The following is a 21,670-nucleotide window of genomic DNA, read 5'->3' on the forward strand; positions in this document are numbered from 1 at the left end:
ATCCACATAAAAAATAGATCACATATATAAATATACAACACAGTATAAATGTATCTTTTGTTTGTAATGCTTTTCTTTATGATATAGGAGACACTTGCATGCAACAATAATTTCGAATCCACGTTCATGGGAACACAACATGTAATATGTAATTTGTGTGACAGTAACAACACAAAGAACAGGGGAGGGGATGGAGCTATAAAGGACCAAAGTTTCTGTCCTTGGTTTTGGTTTTGACCTATTTAAATTAAGTTGGTGTTAATCTGAACTAGAATGTTATAAATTAAGATGTTAATTATAATCCTCAGGGCAACCACTAAAAAAACAATTAAAAATTTATGTTAAAAGAATCAACAAAGGAATTAAAGTGGTACACCACAAAATGTCTTTTTAACACAAAAGAGTAGAGGAATAAAGAAACTAAAAGTTATAGGACATATATAAAATAAATAGCAAAATGACAGACATAAATTCTACCTTATAAGTAATTGCATTAAATATATGTTAATTAAACACTAATTTGATTTAATTAAGAAGAACTCCTATTAAAGGGCAGATATTAGCCAAATGGATAAACATAACATGATCCAACTATATGCTGTCTATAAGAAATGTGCTTTAGATCAAAGACAAATAGAATTTCCTCAAAAAATTAATAATAGAACTACCATATTATCCAGCAGTTCCACTTCTGGGAATATATATTTAAAAATGGAAATACTAATTTTAAAAGATATTTATACTCCCATGTTCATAGCAGCATAATTTACAATAGCCAAGACAATGGATGAATGGGTAAAGTTGTGATATATACATATTCATATATTCATATATATGAATATTTATTATTCAGCTATTAAAAAAATAAGGAAATCCTACCATTTGAAACAACATGCATGGACCTTAAAGACATTATGCTAAGTAAAATAAGTCACACAGAGGAAAAACAAATACTGTATGATCTCACTTATATGTGGAATCTAAAAAACAAACTCACAGAAAAAGAGTTTGGATTTGTGGTTACTAGAGGTAGGGGGTTGGGGGAAGGGGAATCAGAGGATGGTGGTCAAAAGGTACAAACTTCCAGCTGTAAAATAAATAAGTACTAACACTGTAATGTACAACATGATGACTATAGTGAACACTGTTCTGTGATATACAGGAAAATTATTAAGAGAGAAGATTCTAAGAGTTCTCATCACGAGGAGATTTTTTTCTTTCATTTTTATCTATATGAGATGATAGATGTTAACTAAAGCTATTGTGGTAATAATTTCACAATATGCGTAAATCAAACCATCATGCTGCATAACTTAAACTGATACAGTGATGTATGTCAATTATTTCTCAATAAAGCTTAAGAAAAAGACACAAGTAGGTTGATAATAAAAGGATAGTAAAAGATACACCAGAAGAAACCAAGAGAGGGCTGGATATAGTAATATCAAACAAGATAGCTTTTAAGACAAAATTTGTTGCTAGAGAAAAATGAGCACATTTATAATGAAAAAGGATCAATCCAGCCAGAAGATAAAACATGAATATATATGTACCTGACAACAGAGACCCTAAATACATAAAACAGGAGTATGAAGAGTTGAAGGGTGGAATAGATAATTCAACAGTAATCATTTGAAACTTGAAAAACTCCACATTTAATAATAGATAGAACAATTAGACAGAATATCAACAAAGACATAAAATACTTAGATAGCACTATAAACCAACTAGACCTAACAGATACCTAGAATACTTTTCCCAGCTACAATATTATACGTTTTCTTCTCAAGGACACATGGCATATTCTCAAGGACAGACTGTATGCTGGGCCATAATACAAGTTTTGGTAAATTCAAAAAGGATTGAAATCACTCAAAGTATATTCCCTTACCACAGTGAAATGAAATTAGAAGTCATAACGGAAGAAAACTTGGAAAATGGGCAAATATGTAGAAATTAATGCATTTCTAAATAAACAATGTGTCAAGGAAAAAAATAACTAGGAGAATTAGAAAATATATTGGGATGAGTGAAAACAAAAGCTTCAGTATCTGAACCACTTGTGCATCTGTTTTTATTGTCTATATTCTTCTTTTAATTATCAAACATATTTTCTTCCTGCTTTGAATGCCTGTTAATTATATACCAGAGCTTCTGAGTAGTGAAAAAGGAGAGTATTCTGGTGATTTCATCTAGTTCCATAGAGTTTTCTTTTTAATCTGTTAAGTAGAAGAGAGAATGATGACCTCAATTCAATCAGGAATTAAGCTGGTTGGGGCCAGGTTGCAGTTTTAGTAAGACTCACTTTATCTCAGTTTTACTTTTGATTAGGAATTAGACCTATTGAGCTTTTATTTGAGAGCCTGGTTGGTATATGTCTTTTCAGCCATGAAATCCTGTGGAAAATTCCTTTCTTACTTCAGAAATTCCTAGCCCATCTTTCTATGGTTATATAAAACAGAACTTTAAAATCGAATAAATATCTTAAGGGAAAGACTATATACTTGAGGTAGACCCTTTCTCTCTAGCAGATTTGTTTTATAAACACTATGAGGAAGAAGGAGATTTTATTTTGCCTTTTAGATTTCTTTATTGTGTACCTGTTTCCTCAGACTCCTGCACAGCCCTAACTCAGCAAATGCCCCTTAGAGGAATCTGGCCATACTTTTAAGACCACTGGAATCTTTAAATTTTTTTGTTCCATCACGTGTACCCGTTAGAAAGTTTGTGGGTTTCCTTTCTCCCCCTACAAAGGCCCTCTGGCTGTGATTGTTCTGATCTTCCACCGATGTCCATAATTAGCAAATGTCCCCTTGAAGAAAATTGTTTCTTCTCTTAAGGATTATAGTTCATCTAGTCCTCTTTGCTTCCACACATCTCTGAGGTTTTTAACAATATGATTTTTAAAATTTTATCTAGATCTTCTCTAGTTGTTTCAGCAGAAGTCTTCCATAACCTATTGGAAAGTGAAAGTTGCATTTCCTGTGTTTTAGGAGCAATTGCTTTCCCTTTTAAACAAGTGTTTCAGAAGTGAAAACACTTATTTTAAGACTGGTAAGGAAGACCTTACTAAGAAAGTGACCTTTAGCAGAGTTGAAAAAAATGAGGGAATGAACTGGGCTGCTACCTGAGAAAGGAAACTTGCAGATAGAAGGATCAGCAAGTGTGGATTTCTGGTGTGGGAGTGGTCCTAGAATTGTAGGAATAGCCAGAGGAGAGTGTGGCTTGAGCAGAGTGATTAAAGGGCAAAATATTAAGGTATGTATGGTCAGACATGATAGTAATGATAATAAAGTTAGTATTGGATAACACAGTCTCATAGATCTCAGGAATGCCAGAGTCCCAAGACTTTCTGAAATAAACCTAATCTAACCTGACCATTTTACAGCACTGTAATATAGGAACAGAGAGGAAAAAACTGTCATACAGTTTTGTTTTTTCAAGTTTTCTTTACCTAAGATGTTTCGGATTATGACTAACTCCACTTCTGCTTAGAATCCCCACACAAAATCACCTATCCTCTTTAGTTTAGTAAGGAACCTCCTTTGACTATTCAGAAACAAATTTATCTGACCATCTAGCTACAAAATATATTTGCTTTGTGTACTTTATTTTAATTTTTAGTACAATGGCCATTTTCAGCAAGAGTAAAACCATATAATGTGCACAGTCTAATGAGCACTGATAAATATTACATTCCCTTGCAGTGAACAAAATCTTGCCCCCTGCTGTTTCCTTAATAGCTTACATTAACAGGCCATGATTGCTGGAGTTTCATTGCTCTTCATCAAAGAAATGGCTGTGATCGTCTTTTTCCCACACTCTGCATCCATTCATCACAGAGACTCTGAGCTGTAAATATAAACCATTTCTATTACTAATGGCATAGTCTGTCTCATATTAACTGTCTTCCAATTTAACAATGCATCTCAAAGTCTTTTTTTACTGAGATCATTTGTTATCCTATTATGTACTATGCCAGTCTCTACAGTATACTGTTTACATGCTTTAATTCTTTATTTAATTTTCACAACCAATCTACAGGTTACCCATTGTCATACTAATTTTGCAAATGAAAAATGTAAGGTCTTAGAGACTTTGTTTGCTAGAAAGTGGCAGGGCAAAGATTTTAATCTAATTCTTTCTCCAAACCCGCACTCTTTCCAGTCCTCCATATTGCCTTCTTTTTGTTCAATTCTCAAGACTTTCTTCTCTTTGGGGGGAATTCTTTTGAATAGGAAAAGTCAATTATAAAGTATACCATTCACCCACATCCTGTAATTTTGAGTCATATTATTACTTTACGGAAAATGTTTGTGGAATTCTAGTTTGGGCCACTAGACCCAAGAGGCTAAGGGGAAAGGGGGGATCATATTCAAAAAGGGATTGATATTGATGTTGGTGCAAAAAACTAAAATAATGACTACACTATGTCAATCAAACTTTTCTTCAAAATTTTATTATGAAAAATTTTAATTATACAAAAATGTTAAAGAATAGGATAATAAACATCCATATACCTACCAGCTAGACTAAACAGTTGTCATATTAATTTTATGTATTGATCTAGCTATGATTTGTGTACCGTATGCTTTTTCTTCTGAACCACTGAAATTGTCACAGTTACAATAGAACTTCACTCTTACATATTCCATCATGTTTCTCTTAAAAGTTCATTTTTCTATACAAGTGCAATGGCATTATTATACCAAAAATAGTAATATCACTTAAAATAACTAATATTATCTAAAATCTAGTCCACATCAAAGTTCCAAAATGTCCCTAAGAATTATTTTTGTTTGCTCTGCTAAACCAAGATATAAACAAGTTTTGCTCCTTTATGTAACATCTCATTAGGCTCTTCTAATCTCCGCAGTCTGTCTCCCCACCCACCCTTTTTTGTTGTTGTTTCCCATGAAACTGACTTTAAAAAATATATATACCAGAAAAGTTTCCTTTTAAAATACCCTGCATTTGAGATATTCCTAATTGTCTACTATACAATTGAGCCTGTGCCTTGTCTCCTGTATTTCCCATAGCCTGAAAGTTAAATCTAAAGATTGAATAGATTCAGGCTAACATCCTTTTGGTGTGATGCTATTTACTTCATATTGCATCTCATTGGGCTGCAAACAATGTCAGGTTTTCTCACAGTTTGACAATAAAGGTGATTACTTGGTTCAGGGGGCAACTATCAGAACTCTTCAGGTATTTTTTTTCCCCTTAGAAGTAAGCTTTATGGTTAATAGTTGGCAACAACTAGTGCTTTCAACATTTATTAATCCTTTCTTGAAACAAAAATTTTACTGGGAGTTGCAAAAAGTGATTTTCTAATTCCAACTTCTGTAATTTAAAGAAGGATGAACTACCATAGCTCTTCAAAAGACAGAAGGTAAATGCCTCATTCTTACCCTTTAATTACCAATTTTTTTAGTAAGTTTGTAACAGTACCTCCAATGGTGGCAAATAAATTCATCTCCATTTTTTCCCTGTTTCCCCTCCCGCATCTTTACCACTGTGAACTAAAGGGTTGTTATTTATTACACGTTACAGTTTCTTTTTTCTTTTGTTTTTTAATTGAAGTATAGTTGATATACAATATTATAATAGTTTCAGGTGGACAGCATAGTGATCCAACAAACGAATACATTATGAAATGATCACAAGTCCAGTAACCATCTGTCACCATACAAAATGATTACAGTATTATTGACTATATTCCTTATGCTATATATTACATCCCATGACATATTTATTTTGTAACTGGAAGTCTGTGCTTCTTAATTCCCTTCACCTTCCTCCCCTCTGGCATCCACCAGTTTGCTCTCTATATCTATAATTCTGTTTCTGTTTTGTTTCTTTTTTTTTTTCTTTTTTTTTGTGGTACGTGGGCCTCTCACCGCTGTGGCCTCTCCCGTCGCAGAGCACAGGCTCCGGACGCGCAGGCTCAGCGGCCATGGCTCGCAGGCCCAGCCACTCCACGGCATGCGGGATCCTCCCGGACCGGGGCACAAACCCGCGTCCCCTGCATCGGCAGGCAGACTCTCAACCACTGCGCCACCAGGGAAGCCCCTGTTTTGTTTCTTTGTCTTTTAGATTCCATGTATAAGTGAGATCACATAGTATTTGTCTTTCTCTCTCTGACTTATTTCACTTAGCACAATACTAGATCCATCCATGTTGTTACAAATGACAAAATTTCATTCATTTTATGGCTGAGTAATATTACTTTACACACACACACACCACATCTTCTTTATTCATTCATATATCAGTGGACATTAAGGTTGTTTCCATATGTTGGCTATGATAATTAATGCTTCAGTGAACATAGGGGGTACATATATCTTTTCAAATTAGTGTTTTTGGTTTCTTTGGGTAAGTATACAGAAGTGGAATTGCTGGATTATATGGTAGTGCTATTTTTAAATTTTTGTGCAGACTCCATAATGTTTTCCACAGTGACTGCACAAATTTACATTCCTACCAACAGTGTACAAAGGTTCCCTTTTCTCCACATCCTCATTAACACTTGTTATTTCTTATATTTTTAATGATAGCCATAGTAACAGGTGTGAGATGATAGCTCATTGTGGTTTTGATTTATATTTTCTTGTTGATTGGTGATGTTGAGAATCTTTTCATGTGTCTGTTAGCCATCCATATGTAATCTTTGGAGAAATGTCTATTCAGGTCCTCTGCCCTTTTTAAAGTCTGATCATTTTTTGTTTTTATTTTTTTATATTGAGTTGTGTGATTTTTTTGGGTGTAATTTGGATATTAACCCCTTATCATATATGTCATTTGCAAATATTTTCACCCATTCAATAGGTTGCCTTTTTGTTTTGTTGATGGTTTCGTTTACTGCGTAGAAGGTTTCAGTTTGATGTCATCCCATTTTTTATTTTTTTCTTTTGTTGCCCTTACCTGAGGTGACAGATTCAAAACAAAATTTTGCTGAGATTGATGTCAGAGTACATACTGCCTATGTTTTCTTCTAGGAGTTTAATGGTTTTAGATCTTGCATTTAAGTCTTTAATCCATTTTGAGTTTATTTTTATATATGGTGTAAGAAAATGGTTCAGTTTCATTCTCCTGCATGTAGCTGTTCAGTTTTCCCAACACCATTTATTAAAGAGGCTGTCTTTGCCTATTGTATATTCTTTCCTCCTTCGTCATAGATTGTTTAACCATATAAGTGTGGGCTTATTTCTGGGCTCTTTATTCTGTTCCATTGATCTATGTATATGTTTTTATGCCAGTACCATACTGTTTTGATTATTATAGCTTTGTAGTATAGTTTGAAATCAGGGAGTGTGATATGTCCAGCTTTGTTCTCCTTTCTCAAGATTTGGCTATTTGAGGTCTTTTGTGGTTCCATTCAAATTTTAGGATTATTTGTTCTTGTTCTGTGAAAAATGCCATTCATATTTTGATAGGGATTGCATTGAATACGTAGATTGCTTTGGGTGGTATGGATATTTTTTTTTTTTTCTTTTTTGCGGTACGCGGGCCTCTCACTACTGCGGCCTCTCCCGTTGCAGAGCACAGGCTCCGGATATGCAGGCCGAGCGGCCATGGCTCATGGGCACAGCTGCTCTGCGGCATGCGGGATCCTCCCGGACCGGGGCACAAACCCATGTCCCCTGCATCAGCAGGCAGATTCTCAACCACTGCGCCACCAGGGAAGCCCCAGTATGGATATTTTAACAGTATTAATTCTTCCAAACCATGAACATGGAATATCTTTCCATTTCTTTGAAATCTGAAAATCTTTCGTCAATATTTTATAGTTTCAGAGCACAGATCTTTCACCTCCTTGGTTAAATTTATCCCTAGATATTTTATTCTTTTTGATGAAATTGTAAATGACATTGTTTTCTTAATTTCTCTTTCTGATAGATTGTTATTAGTGTATAGAAATGATGCAGATTTCTGTGTATTAATTTTGTATCCTGACATTTTATTGAATTCATTCATTAGAGCTAATAGATTTTGGTGGAGTCTATAGGGTTTTCTGTGTATTTTATCATGTCATCTAGAAACAGTGACAGTTATATTTCCTCCTTTCCAATTCAGATGTCTTTTAATGTTACTTGCCTTACTGCTGTGACCAAGACTTATAATACTGTGTTGAATAAAATTGTTGAAAGTGTCACTTTGTCTTGTTCCTGATCCTAGAAAAAATGCTTTCAACTTTTTACCATTGAGTATGATGTTGGCTGTGGATTTCCCATATATGGTGAGGTACGTTCCCTCTATGCCCAGTTTGTTGACAGATTTTATCATAAGTGGATATTAAATTTTGTCAAAAACTATTTTCTGCTTCTGTTGAGATGATCATATGATGTTTATCCTTCATTTTGTTAATGTGGTGTATCACATTGATTGATTCATGGATATTGAACCATCATTGCATCCCTGGGATAAATCCCACTGGATCTTGGTGTATAATCCTTTTAATGCATTGTTGAATTCAGTTTGCTCATATTTTGTAGAAGATTTTTGCATCTATGTTCATCAGTGGTATCGTCCTATACTTTTCTATTGTGGTGTCTTTGACTCGTTTCCATTTCAGGGTGATGCTGGCCTTGCAAAATGAGTTTGGAAGTATTCCTCCCTCTTCAATTTTTTGGAACAGTTTGAGAAGAGTAGGTGTTAACTCTTCTCTGAATGTTTGGTGTAATTCATTTGTGCAAATGTCTGGTCCTGGACTTTTTTTTGATGGGAGTTTTTATATTACTGATTCACTTTCATTACTAATAATTGGTCAGTTCATATTTTCTATTTCTTCCTGATTCAGTTTTGGGACATTGTATATTTCTAAGAATTTATCCATTTCTTCTAGGTTGTCCATTTTATTGGCATATAATTGTAGTAATCTCTTTTGATCCTTTGTATTTCTGTCTTGTCATTTTGAACTTCTCAATTTCTGATTTTATCCACGTCCTCTCTCTTTTTGTCTGCCTAAAAGTTTATCAATTTTGTTTATCTTTTCAAAGAACCAGCTCTTAGTTTCATTGATTTTTTCTTTTATTTTTTAGTCTCTATTTAATTTATTCGTTCTCTGATCTTTATTGCTTCTTTCTTTCTACTAACTTTGGGTTTTCTTTGTCCTTCTTTTTCTAGTTCCTTTAGGTATAAGGTTGTATATTTAAGATTTTTCTTGTTTCCTGAGGAAGGCTTTTATTGCTATTAATGTCCTTCATAGACCTGTCCTTGCTGGTCCCACAGGTTTTTAATTGTTTTGTTTTCATTTTCATTTGTCTCCAGGTATATTTTGATTTCCCCTTTGATTTCTTCAGTGAACAATTGGTTTTTGTGGCATGTTGTTTAGATTTCATGTGTTTGTATGTTTTTTTCAGGGTTTTTTTGTTGTTGTTGATTTCTTGTCTCACACTGTTGTAGACAAAAAAGATGGTTGATAAATTTCAGTCTTTTAAATTTATTTAGACTTGTGTTGTGGCCTAGCATGTGATCTATCCTGGAGAATGTTTCATATGCACTTGAAAATAATGGCTACCCTGCTCTTTTGGAGTGAAATCCCCTGTGCATATCTGTTAGGTACATCTGATCTAATGTGTCATTTAAGGCGAGTGTTTCCTTTTTTATTTTGTCTGGATGATCTGTCCATTGACGTAAGTAGGGTGTTAAATTCCCCTACTATTATTGTATTACAGTCAATTTCTCCCTATATGTTTGTTAATATTTGCTTTATATAGTTAGGCATACCTATGTTGGGTGTTTGGTGTACGTATACTTACAATTGTTATGTTTTCTTGTTAAATTGGTCACTTTATCAATGTAAAGTCCCTCTTTGTCTCTTGTTACAGTCTTTGTATTAACATCTATATAGTTTGATATAAGTATTGCTACCCCAGATTTCTTTCATTTCCATTTTCATGGAATACCTTTTTCTATCACCTCACTTTCAGTCTGTGTATGTCTTTCAATCTGAAGTGAGTCTCTTGTAGGCAGCATATAGATGTTTCTTGTTTTTTATCCATTCATCTACCATATATCTTGATTGGAGCATTTAGTTCATTTACATTTAAAATAAATGTTGATTGGTAGGTACTTACTGTCATTTTGCTAATTGTTTTTGTAGCTCTTTTATGTTCCTTTTACTTTTGCTCTCTTCCCTTGTGATATGATGACTATTTTTTAGTGTTAAGTTTGGATTCCTTTCTTTTTTGTGTGTGCATCTAATGCAGGTTTTTTATTTGTGATTACCATGTTTTATACACACACACATATGATTATTTTAAGCTGATGATCTCTTAAGTCTGACCACCTGCTAACCAAACTACATTTTTGCTTTCCCCACTCCATGTTTAATGTCTTTATGTCTTATTTTACATCCATTTTGTTTTGTGTATCCCTTAATTACTTATTATGGCTATAGTTGATTTTTACTACTTTTGTCTTAACATTCCTACTAGCTTTATAAGTAGTTGATCCATTACCGTTACTGTATGTTTGCCTTTACCAGAGAAATTTTGCTTTCATAATTTTCATGTATTTAGTTGTGGCCTTTTCTTTTCTGCTTAGTCTCTTAAACATTTCTTGTAATGCTGGCTTAGTGGTGCTTAATTCTTTTAGCTTTTGCTCATCTGTAAAATTTTTTTACTCTCCTTGAAATCTGATCAATAGCCTGTTGGGTAGAGTTGGTTGTAAGTTTTTACTTTCATCACTTTGAATATATTGTGCCACTTCCTTCTGGCCTGTGAAGCTTCTGCTGGCAAATCAGCTGATAGTATTATGGGTGTTCCTTTGTATATAACTAGTTGCTTTTGTGGCTTTTTAGATTCTCTCTTAATGTTTAATCTTTGCCACTTTAATTATAATGTACTTTGGTATGAACCTTTTTAAGATCCTGTTGTTTGGGACTCTCTGTGCCTCCTGGACCTGGATTCTTATTTCCTTCCCTAGGTTAGGGAAGTTTTTGGCTATTCTTTCTTCAGATAAGTTTTCTGCCCCTTTCTTTTTCTCTTCTTCTTCTGAGACCCCTACAGTGTGAATGTTATTACACTTGATGTTGTATCAGAGGTCTCTTAAACTATCCTAATTTAATTTTTTTCTTGTTTTTGTTCAGCTTGGGTTTTTCCACTACTCTGTATCCCAGTTCACTGATCCATTCCTCTGTGCCATCTAATCTACTGTTGATTCCATCTAGTGTATTTTTTATTTCAGTTACTTTACTGTTCAGCTCTGGTTGGTTATTTACATATTTTCTAACTCTGTTGAAATTCTCACTGTGTTCTTTCATTTTTCTCCTGAGTTTCATGGACATCTTTATCATTACCTTGAAATCTTTATCAGGTTAGATTACGTATCTCTGCCTTGCTTATCTTCTGAAGTTTTGTCTTGTTTCGTTATTTGGAGCATATTTCTCTAATTTTGCACATTTTCTGTGTTTTTTTCTATGTGTTATATAGGTTTGTTAAGTAGTCTGATCTTGGAGAAATAGCCTTACATGGAGACATCCTGTGGCATTCAGCAGCATGCTCCCCTCTCGTCACCAGAGCTATGTGCTATAGGCGTGCCACCTGTGTGGGCCACATGCAGCCTTCTATTGTGGCAGGCCCTACTACAGTGGGTACACCGGAAGGCAGGGCTGGCCTTGTGGCCCAGTTAGCTGCTAGGCCATGTCTCATGGCTGTGGGCCTGCTGGAGAGCGAGGTTGGCTTCCTGTGTGGATGGCTGTATGATTTGGGGGTGCACAGGGCTGGTGTCAGCCTGCTGGTAGGTGGCGCTTCATGACTGCATGGCTGCCTCTGTGGCCTGGGGCTACTTGGAGTTGGTGCAAGCTTGCTCGAGAGCAGGGCCATTACTTCATGCAGCTAGATGTACAGCCTGGGTAGGCTTGGGGCTGGTGGGCAGGGTCAGGTTCCTGTATCTAATAGCTAGAGGGAGATTCCAAAAAGACACAGTACTGGTGTTATTGCAATACAACAAGCTCCCCAAAATGCCTGCTGCCAGCATCTCTATCCCTAGGAAAAGTCTCAGTTACTTCCTGCCCCTTTGAGAGGTTCTCCAAGATCAGCAAGTGGTTCCAACCCAGGCTCCTTTCAAACTCCTACCTCTGTTCTAGGACTCAGAGCATGTAAGATTTTGCATGTGCCCTTTAAGAGTGGAGATTCTGTTTCCTATAGCCCTCTGGCTCTCCTGAACATAAGCCCTGCTGGTTTTCAAAGCCAGACATTCTGGGGGCTCATTTTCCCTGTGCAGAGCCCCAGACTGGGACACCCAATGTGGAGCTGTGACCCCCTTTTTCCTTCAGGAGGGACTTTATGATTGTGATATTTCTCCCATCTGTGCATTGCTGACCTAGAGGTGTGTGTCCTGACTGTTCCATATCTCCATCCCTTCTACCTGTCTTGTTGTGGTTCCTTCTTTATGTCTTTAGTGTGGAAAATCTTTTCTGCTAGTCTTCAGATTGTTCTCATAGTTGCTCTCTAAGTATTTATAATTTTGGTGTGTCCATGGGAAGATATGAGTTGAGGGTCTCCCTAGTCTGCCATCTTGGCAAACTCTGATGTTCATAATTTTGATATATCTGGTATGGTCGTTTTCTGTCTAAAGAAGTCCTTTTAACATTTTTAAGGCCAGTTTAGTGGCAACAGCTCCTTTAACTTTTACTTTTTTGGGAAATTCTTTTTCTCTCCTTCTCTTTGAATGATAACCTTGATGTATAGAGTGTTCTTGCTTGTGTTTTTCTTTCAGTACTTTGAATGTGTTGTGCCACTCCCTTTGGGCCTACAAAGTTTCTGCTGAAAAGGCAGCTGATAGTCTTATGGGGGCTCCCCTATACCTAACTAGTTGTTTCCCTGTCACTGCTTTTAAAATTCTCTCTTTATCTTTAACTTTTGACATTTTAATTGTAATGTGTCTTAGTGTGGATCTATTTGAGTTCATCTTGTTTGGGATTCTCTGTGGTCCTGGACTTGAATGTCTATATCCTTTGCCAGGTTAGGAAAGTTTTCAGCTATTATTTCTTCAAATAGTTTTTCTGTCCTGTTCTCTCTCTCTTCTCCTTCTGGGACTCCTATAGTGTGAATGTTAGTATGCTTTATGTTGTCCCAGAAGTCCCCTAAACCATCCTTAGTTTTTGTTTCTATTTTTCTTTTTGCTGTTCTGATTGTGTGATTCCACTAGCCAGTCTTCCAGAACACCAGTTCTTTCTTCTGCATTATCTAATCTTGTGTTGGTTTCCCCTAGTGTATTTTTCATTTCTGTTATTGTATTCTTCATCTCTGATTGATTCTTTTTTATATTCCCTATATAATTGTTGAAATTTTCACTGTGCTCCTCCATACTTCTGAGTTCAGTATATATCTTTATGACCATTATTTTGATCTCCTTATCTGCAAGGTTGTTTATTTCCATTTTGTTTAGTTCTTTTTCTGACATTTTGTCTTCTTTTTTGTTTTGGAACATATTTCTTTGTCTCCTCATTTTATCTATCCCCATGTGCTTGTTTCTATTATTATGTAGATCAACTATGCCTCCTGGTCTTGAAGGAGTGATTTTGTGTGGAAGGTGACCTATTGGGCTCACTAGCATGGTCCTCCAATCACCAGAGTTAGATGCTCTAGGAGTGTCCTCTGTGTGCCCTCCTGTTGTGGTTGGGCCATGCTTGCTCCAGATGTACTAGTGTGTGGGGCTGGCCCCTATGGCAGGAGCCACTTTAGGGGTATGCCAGTGCTGGCCAAGGGTGTTCACTGTGTCTGGAAATGTGGGGAGTCACTTTGGAAGGGTTCTGGTACCATCTGAGGGCACTCACCAGAACTGGCAGGGTGGGAGGCTGTTTTGGAGGAGCTCCATTGCTGGCTATAGGGCTATTTTTGAGATGCACTGACTCTGTTGGGTCTGCAGCTAACTCTGGTCAGGATGAGTGGTGCTATTAGCCATTAGGTTGGGTGGAGAGAGTCAGAAATGGTGCTTGCCAGCAGCGGAATGGCTAGGTAGAAGGTGAACCACAAAAAACAAACAAGCAAACAAACAAAACAAAAAAACTGTTGCCCACCAGTTCCTCTGTACCCAGAGAAATTTCCGACAGATCCCTACCCCTCAACTACATGCTCTAAAATTAGTCAGTAAGTTTCCTTCATATATGGCCCAGGTGCTTTTCAGACTGCTGCCTTTGTGCTAGGACTCAGAGTGAGGGCATTTTTGTGCATGTCCTTAAGAGCAGAGACTCAGTCTATAGCAATCTGGCTTTCTAAGACATAAGCCCTCCTAGTTTTCAAAGCCAGAGGTTACAGGGGCTCATCTTCTTGGTTCAGGTTCCCCAGACTGGGGAGCCCGTTCTGGGGTTTGGAGCCTTGGTCCTAAGGAGAAGACTCTGAGGCTACGATATTCCTCCTACCTATGAGTCGCAGAGCTGGGGCTGTGGGTAACTTCCAGACTGCATCTATACCCCTCCTACCCATCTCAATGTGGCTTTTCCTTTCTATGTTTACTTGTGGAAAATCTTTTCTGCTAGTCTTCAGGTTGTTCTCAGAAATTGTTTCTCTATATGTAGTTATAATTGTAGTGTGTCTGTAGGAGGAGACAAGACCAGGATCTTTCTTACTCCACCATCTTGCCCTACCCTCTGTCATAGTCAGCTTCTGAAATTCACTTTCCCTAAGTCACAATTGGAATAAAACATTTCTCCAAGAAGACTTAGTTCCTCTTAACTTATGTGTGGTACGTGGAAAGCAAGATCTGGGCACTAGGTGTACTCACTGATACTGAGTTGTCATTGCTCTGGGCTTTCTCAGTTAATAGGAGGAGAAATGAAATCTGTTGCCACCTCTAAGCTTATCTTTATCTATGTATAGATCATTTGATGAGAAAAAAGTTTTTAATTTTGATAAGATCTAATTTAAGGTTTTGTTTTCTCTGTCCTGTCTAAAAAATTTTATTACTCTCAAGTCATGCTGATATTCTCCAGTATATTCTCCAATAGATTTATAATTTTAGCTCTTATGTTTAAGTCTATAAATCCATCTCTAATTAATTCATTTTGTATATGGAGTGAAGTGGAGGTTGAGGTTTATTTTTTTACAGATGCAATTGTTCTAGAACAATTTCTTATAAAGATTTTTTTATTGTCATTCTCCTCCATTGGATTGCTTTGGCATTTTTGTCAAAAAATCATATGACAGGGAGGTTCTGTTTTTGAACTCTTCATTTTATGTCATTGATATATTTGTCAAAATTTATTCCAGTTTCACATTGTCTTAATTACTATAGCATTATAAGAAGTCTTGAAATCAAGTACTGTAAATCCTCAAACTTTGTTATTTTAAAGATTACTTTGGATGGTTTAGTTTCTTTGCATTTGCATATAAATTTTAGAGTAAGATTGTCGATTTCTAAAATAAAAATAAAATAAAATAAAGCCTGAGGGATTTTAGTTAGAGTTGCATCAAATCTATACATCAGGGCTTCCCTGGTGGCGCAGTGGTTGAGAGTCCGCCTGCTGATGGAGGGGATGCGGGTTCGTGTTCCGGTCTGGGAGGATCCCACATGCCGCGGAGCGGCTGGGCCTGTGAGCCATGGCCGCTGAGCCTGCGCATCCGGAGCCTGTGCTCCGCGACGGGAGAGGCCACAACAGTGAGAGGCCTGCGTACCGCAAAAAAAAAAAAAAAAAAAAAAAAAAATCTATACATCATTTTGGGGATATATGACATCGTAACAATATTGAGTTATCTAATCCATGAAAGAGCTATATGTATTTATTTAAATCTTCTTTAACAACTCTCAGGAGTGCTTTGTAGTTTCTATTGTAGAGATCTTGCATGCCTTTCATGAAATTTCTTTCTTATTCTTTTATTTATTTATTGGCTTTTGTGACTAACACCTTTTTAAAATTTAATTTTCCAAACTTTTGCTACTTCTATATAAAAATACATTTCATCTTGTACACTAAACTTGTATCCTGCAATCTTGCTAAATTTAGGTGGTAGCTAGTTTTCCTAGTTATTTTGTAGATCACTTAGGATTCTTAAACAGTGCAGTCTTAGACAAATAATGACACCTTTATTTCTTCCTTTCCAAACTGATGCCTTTTTTTTTCTTTATCTTGTTCTAATTTATTGTCTGTCACTTCCAACAATGATGAATCAAAATAATTAAGGTGGGGATTCTGTTTCTAATTTTAGGAGAAAACTGTATGACATTATAAGGACTTGGGTGTCTACCTTTATGAGACGTATTACAGGGTAAGTTTTTTTAATGCCTTTTTTGTCAGGATTTGGTATTTGGATAATACTAGCTCATGAATGAAATGTCTTGCACAGTGTAAGGTTGGTGTCATTTCTTCTTTAAATATTTGAAAGAATTCACCAGTTAAACCAAAAGGACCTGACATTTTTCTTTTGTGATTTTTTTGTTAGTTGTACTTTTGGAGGAATTTTTACCTAATATTTGTTGTCAAATTTATTGGTATAAAATCCCTTATTACTTCCTTAGGAAGTAAGGATTTGTAATAAGAATATTCTTTTCATTCCTGACATTGATAATCTGTGTATTTTTTTTTCTTGATCAATATGGAGATTTATCAATTTTGTTGATTTTTTTTCAAATAAATTTTCACTTTTTATTTTCATATTTCTTTTCTGTTGAGTATTTCATTGATCTAGTGTTATCTTTCTCCTATTGTGCATTTACTTTGCTGTTTCCTTTCTAGCTTATTACAATAGAATCTTAGGTGATTGATTCTAGGTCTTTCATTTCTAATAAAAGTATGTAAAGCTATATATTTTCCCTGTCACCACCTTACATTATCCCCCAATTTTTTATATGTTACATGTTCTTATTATTCAGTTTAAAATGTTTTCCAGTTTCCCTTGAGATTGACTTCATAGTTTTTATATTTAGGAATTTTTTGCTTTATTTCTAAATATTTGGACTTTTCTAAATATCTTATTGTTTTCTATTTCTAATTTTGTTCTGTTTTGAACCTTAGGATATACTCCCCTTGAATTTATTTTTTAACAGTCTTGTTAAAGTATAATAGATATTCAATAATTTATACATATTGAAAGTATACAGTTTGATATGTGTTTGACATAGGTGTATACCTGTGAAACCATCGATAAAATTAAGATAGTATATTTGTTTACTTCAAAAGTTTTCTCATTCCCCTTTGTAATGTATTCTACCTATCCTTCTGTGTTCTCAGCCCCTAATCTCAGCCCATCCATAATCCAAGATAAACATTGACCTAGTTTCTGTCACTGTAGATCAATTTACATTTTGAAAAAACTTATATAAAGACTATACAGTACATACTTTTAAAAATCTTCTTTGGTGAAATATCTACTTTACACATATTTTATTGGGTTTTTTCTAATTATTGAATTTTACAAGTTTCTTATATATTATGGATAAAAGTCCTTTATCAGCTATACGATACAAATATTTTCTCCTAGCCTTTGGCTCTTAACAGTATCTTTCAAAAAACAAAATTCGTGTGTTACTAATTTTAGTAAAGTCCAATTAATCAATTCTTGTTTTAGATTGTGCTTGGGTATTACATTTGGGTTATATTTGCCTAATCCAAATTCACAAGTTTTTTCTCCTATTTATATTATATTAATCACAATGTTATATCATAGACGTTTTGTAGTTTTAGGTTTTCCATGCTCAGTTCCACTGTTTAATTTTGAGTCAATTTCTGTATGTGGTGTGGAGAATGGATCAAAGTTTATACATTTGCATATGGATATCAATTATCCTAGACTATTTGTTGAAAAGACTATATTTTCTATCTTGATAGGACTAAAGGTATATTAGGTAGATGCAGATGCAGATATAGATATGCACATAGATATATATAGACAGATGGAAGATAGATCCATCTACCAAAGAGATACAGGAAAGCAATGTATCAACAAGGTAAATATTTTTTGGTGGTGGGATTATGATTGAATTTTCTTTCCTTTATATTTTCTTCTGTTTTATAAATGTTTTCTAGTGAATGGAGACTATGTTTATAATCAGAAAGAAAAGATAAACATTCATTGTCAAGAATGTGTTTTTTTCCCCAAGTGGTGGCTCAAATACAATTATATTTGCATTTAGTTCAGGCTTCATTAAGATGAATTCAGTTTGTGCCATAATTTGGGTCTTTTTATTTTCTTCCAGTTTTATTGAGATATAATTGGCATACAGCACTGTATGTCTTTTTGTCATTCTTTTTTCTGGTATATCCTTTCAAAAGTATTTGTGTTATCACACTTTTTTCCTGACTATGTTAACTTTGCTCTATTTATTTGACATTTTAAAAAAAGAACAAGCTTTTTAAACTTATTTATTCTTTATTATTTCTGCTTTTATCTTTATTGTTTCCTTTCCTCTGTTTTTTTCTGTTTACTTTGCCCTTCTTTCCAACTTTTTGAGATGAAAAATTTTTTAGCATTAAACATTTTTCATAACATATATTGATATTTAAGGATCTGAATTTTCCTATGATTTTTGCTTGACTTATTGAATATATCCTACAGATTTTGATATAGTTTTATTTTAATTATCATTAGTTTTAATAAATACTTAATTTTGTTCTACACTTCATGGATGAGTTATTTAACAGAGCATTTGAAAATTTCCAAGTAGAATGTTGTTTATAAAAATTTTAATTCCCTTCTAGTTTTACTACATTGTCATCAGAGAATCTTATTCATATTATTCCAATGTTATGGGACTTATTATGATTTTTAGAGTTACATAATGTTTGGTTAGCTTTTAAAAAATTACTCATGTATCCTTGAAAAGAAGTTGTATTATCTATTATTGCTGTGCCCAAATCTCTCCCTATATGATTATCTTCTTAGCTCTCTCTCTCAATATATCCATACATACCCATAATATCTATGCTGTCTAGTTTTTCTGTATGTTCTCAATTAAATTTGTCCTATTGATTAATCAATTTAAAGAGTGAATCTAACTCTGTCCTGACATGATATTCATATATTCTGCTTGTTATACTTTTATTGGTTTATTCCACAACATTTTTTCAGCACTCACTATGTTCTCAGTACTGTGCCAGCGTCTATGAACATAATTATTAAAAAGACCGTCATTTTCCCTTCTTTTATGGGACTTTTCTGGGACATGAATCTTGTGATTCTATGGCATTTGCATCTTCACAGAGATGGTGACTTCTTTTTCTTATAAAAATCTGTCAGAATATGGATCTTAAACAAAAGTCTTCCATCTAGAAACTATTGCAATCTCCATGAAATATGACCACAGAAAAATGGAAAACATTCTCCATTCTAACCAAACCTCAAAACTTGTCCCACAGAAAACATATGAGCAGTTTTGAAAAATGTTAATTATTAAACACTTTGATAACATTTTATAAGCTGAAAATGGTTTTTGGACAATGTTTTGGAAAAATAGTAGGCTTTAAAAAATTCTGATCTCTTTGATATAATTTATCTCTCCTATTTATTTGTTGTGTTCTGATTTTATGAATGTTATACATCTACCATTGAAAGCAGAGACTTTATCCCAAAACGCTGTAATGAGAGATGCTTAAACATGAAACATAATTGGGCATGTCATTGTCATTTAATCATTGAATTAAATTCCAGGTCGTAGTTCATTTTTGAAATTCATTTAATGACATCATGATGTTCTTGTTATATTAGAGCATCATAACATCTAATTAAATTAAAGAAAAACATGTAGACCATTTCCTTCACTTTTAAATATCAGCAATACAAGATGACCTTACTAGTTTTCTAGAAAATTTGATGGGTTTTCATAATTAAAGCCCACAAGGAAATATAGATGTTGAACACAATGACTCTGTTTTGTTAATTGATAATAAATTTCCATTTCAAAATGAGTTTTGCCTTATGATGTGGCCCATAATGTTAGAACATCTCACAGTTGTCATCAAAGAGGGGAGAAAGTCAAATATCATTGATAAAAATGACTTCGGAATTTACATTAAGAAAAAATTTAAAATAATTTTTGAAGAGGTGTGTGCATGAGTGTGTGTGTGTGTGTGTGTGTGTGTGTGTGTGTGTGAGTGATGTTAGATATTTCTACTTGGAATATATAGAAATACAATACTAACAATACTACAAGTGGTCAGTCCATAGATTTGTCATTGAAGCCTCTTTAATCTGGATAAGCGCAGCCATGTAGCATACCCAGATAATGTGAGTCTCTAATGATAATTTCTGACTTTATAATTGTTCTATGAATTTCCGTTTGGTGACAACCTTTCTGAGATAATTACACATCATCAATGTTCTAATGAACTATGAGACACTTAATGCCTGGACATGAGGCAAAATAGCGAAGAAACATGTGTCACAGACAGTTTTGCAGGAACTAACATACAAAAATGTAGGCTTCATTAACAGTGTTCAGAAAGACAGATGAGTCTCCATCCTGCCTAACCCAGTGGTTAATTTATTGACTGACTTTAACAGCGACGTCCCTTTGGAGGGTTTTTAATAGTTTCTAAGTTGCTTGCTGAGGTTTTAATAGACATTTGCCTCACTGAGCTCAATAAATATAGAGTGCAGTTTGAAATCTTACAACCTAAAATGTAAGCAACTGACTGAATGAGGTTAGAAAGGATTTATATTTCTTCTAAATATACTTCTGAGCTGAAGTTCCAGTGAAAATGATTTCCAAAATATCTACCTACTTTTTTGAAAACTTTCTCCTATTTTATGTTAAGACCTTTGGTGCTGTAAAACAGAGAGAAAAATGTATCAGGGATAGAAAAAAAAAAAAAAAAAATGACTAAGCAATTCCTTGTGGTTTGCTCCAGAACAGATTTTGGAAAGCTGTGTAGGAATTCAAGACAGGTTGTAACCATTCAGGTTAAGTCAAAGTAAGTGGTAAATAATTCATTTCCCAGTTTCCAATTACTTGGAATCAGAGGCTTCCTATTATATAAGGACACTGTATCATTTATGCAATGCTATAGTTTACCTATTTGGTCATTTAAAAACTGGTTTTGCCTACAATATTTTTTTAAATACATGCAAAATAATAATAGTTAATATGTATCAAATACTTGCTCTGCTAGACACACTGTGGTGTTTACATGATTATAAACTCACTGATACCTTAGAAGAATCCTACAGGGAAGTTTAGGTACATTTTCCAAGATCATACAGCTAATAAATTTCAAAATTTAGAGTTGAAACTACATAGTTTATCTTTAGGAGCAGAACTCTAAAACATCAAATTGCTATGTGGAAATATCTCCTTTTCAGGAAAAGAGGGGTTTTTTGTTTGGTTGGTTTACTAAATGCAATCAATTTTGCTTAGTTATCAGGCAACTTTCAATAATAAACTGGATTTGCCAGTTATAAGTGAACTTGAAGAACTATAAACCTAAGATCTAATTTTTTCATTGACTTATAATTTTAATATGTTGTGTTTTTTAAAATCTTTATTTCCAACCATGTTTATTGTTCATTTTACTGCTGCAATATATAAAATCAAGACTTTAGCAAATTAAAACAATAATAACTTTAAATAATAAATATCTCTAATATTCTATATTCTCAATTTTTATTATTAATTTCCATAAATTAAATGGACATAGCCATTTGTATATCATTTCACCTCAGGATTTCATGATAAAAATCTTAAAAACATCATTGTCAGGTTTTACTTTACCATTATGGAGAAATAGACT

The 21,670-nt window shown here is 34.4% G+C and overlaps 1 protein-coding gene across 50 annotated transcripts in view; it reads left to right on the forward strand.

Annotated features, from left to right (window-relative positions):
* LOC307184329 (teneurin-2-like) overlaps positions 1-21,670 on the forward strand; it is a 2,867,364-nt gene that overhangs the window by 1,119,146 nt on the left and 1,726,548 nt on the right. For 48 of the 50 annotated variants that reach the window (XM_079917763.1, XM_079917760.1, XM_079917746.1 and 45 more), the window contains one exon: positions 16,155-16,214. The exons of the other annotated variants lie outside the window; for them this stretch is intronic. The gene's annotated coding sequence lies outside the window, so the exon portion shown is untranslated. The remainder of the gene's footprint in view (positions 1-16,154; positions 16,215-21,670) is intronic. 50 annotated transcript variants of the gene reach the window in all.

This window comes from Stenella coeruleoalba (genome assembly GCF_951394435.1).
Source record: "Stenella coeruleoalba genome assembly, chromosome: 3".
Lineage (NCBI taxonomy): Eukaryota > Metazoa > Chordata > Mammalia > Artiodactyla > Delphinidae > Stenella > Stenella coeruleoalba.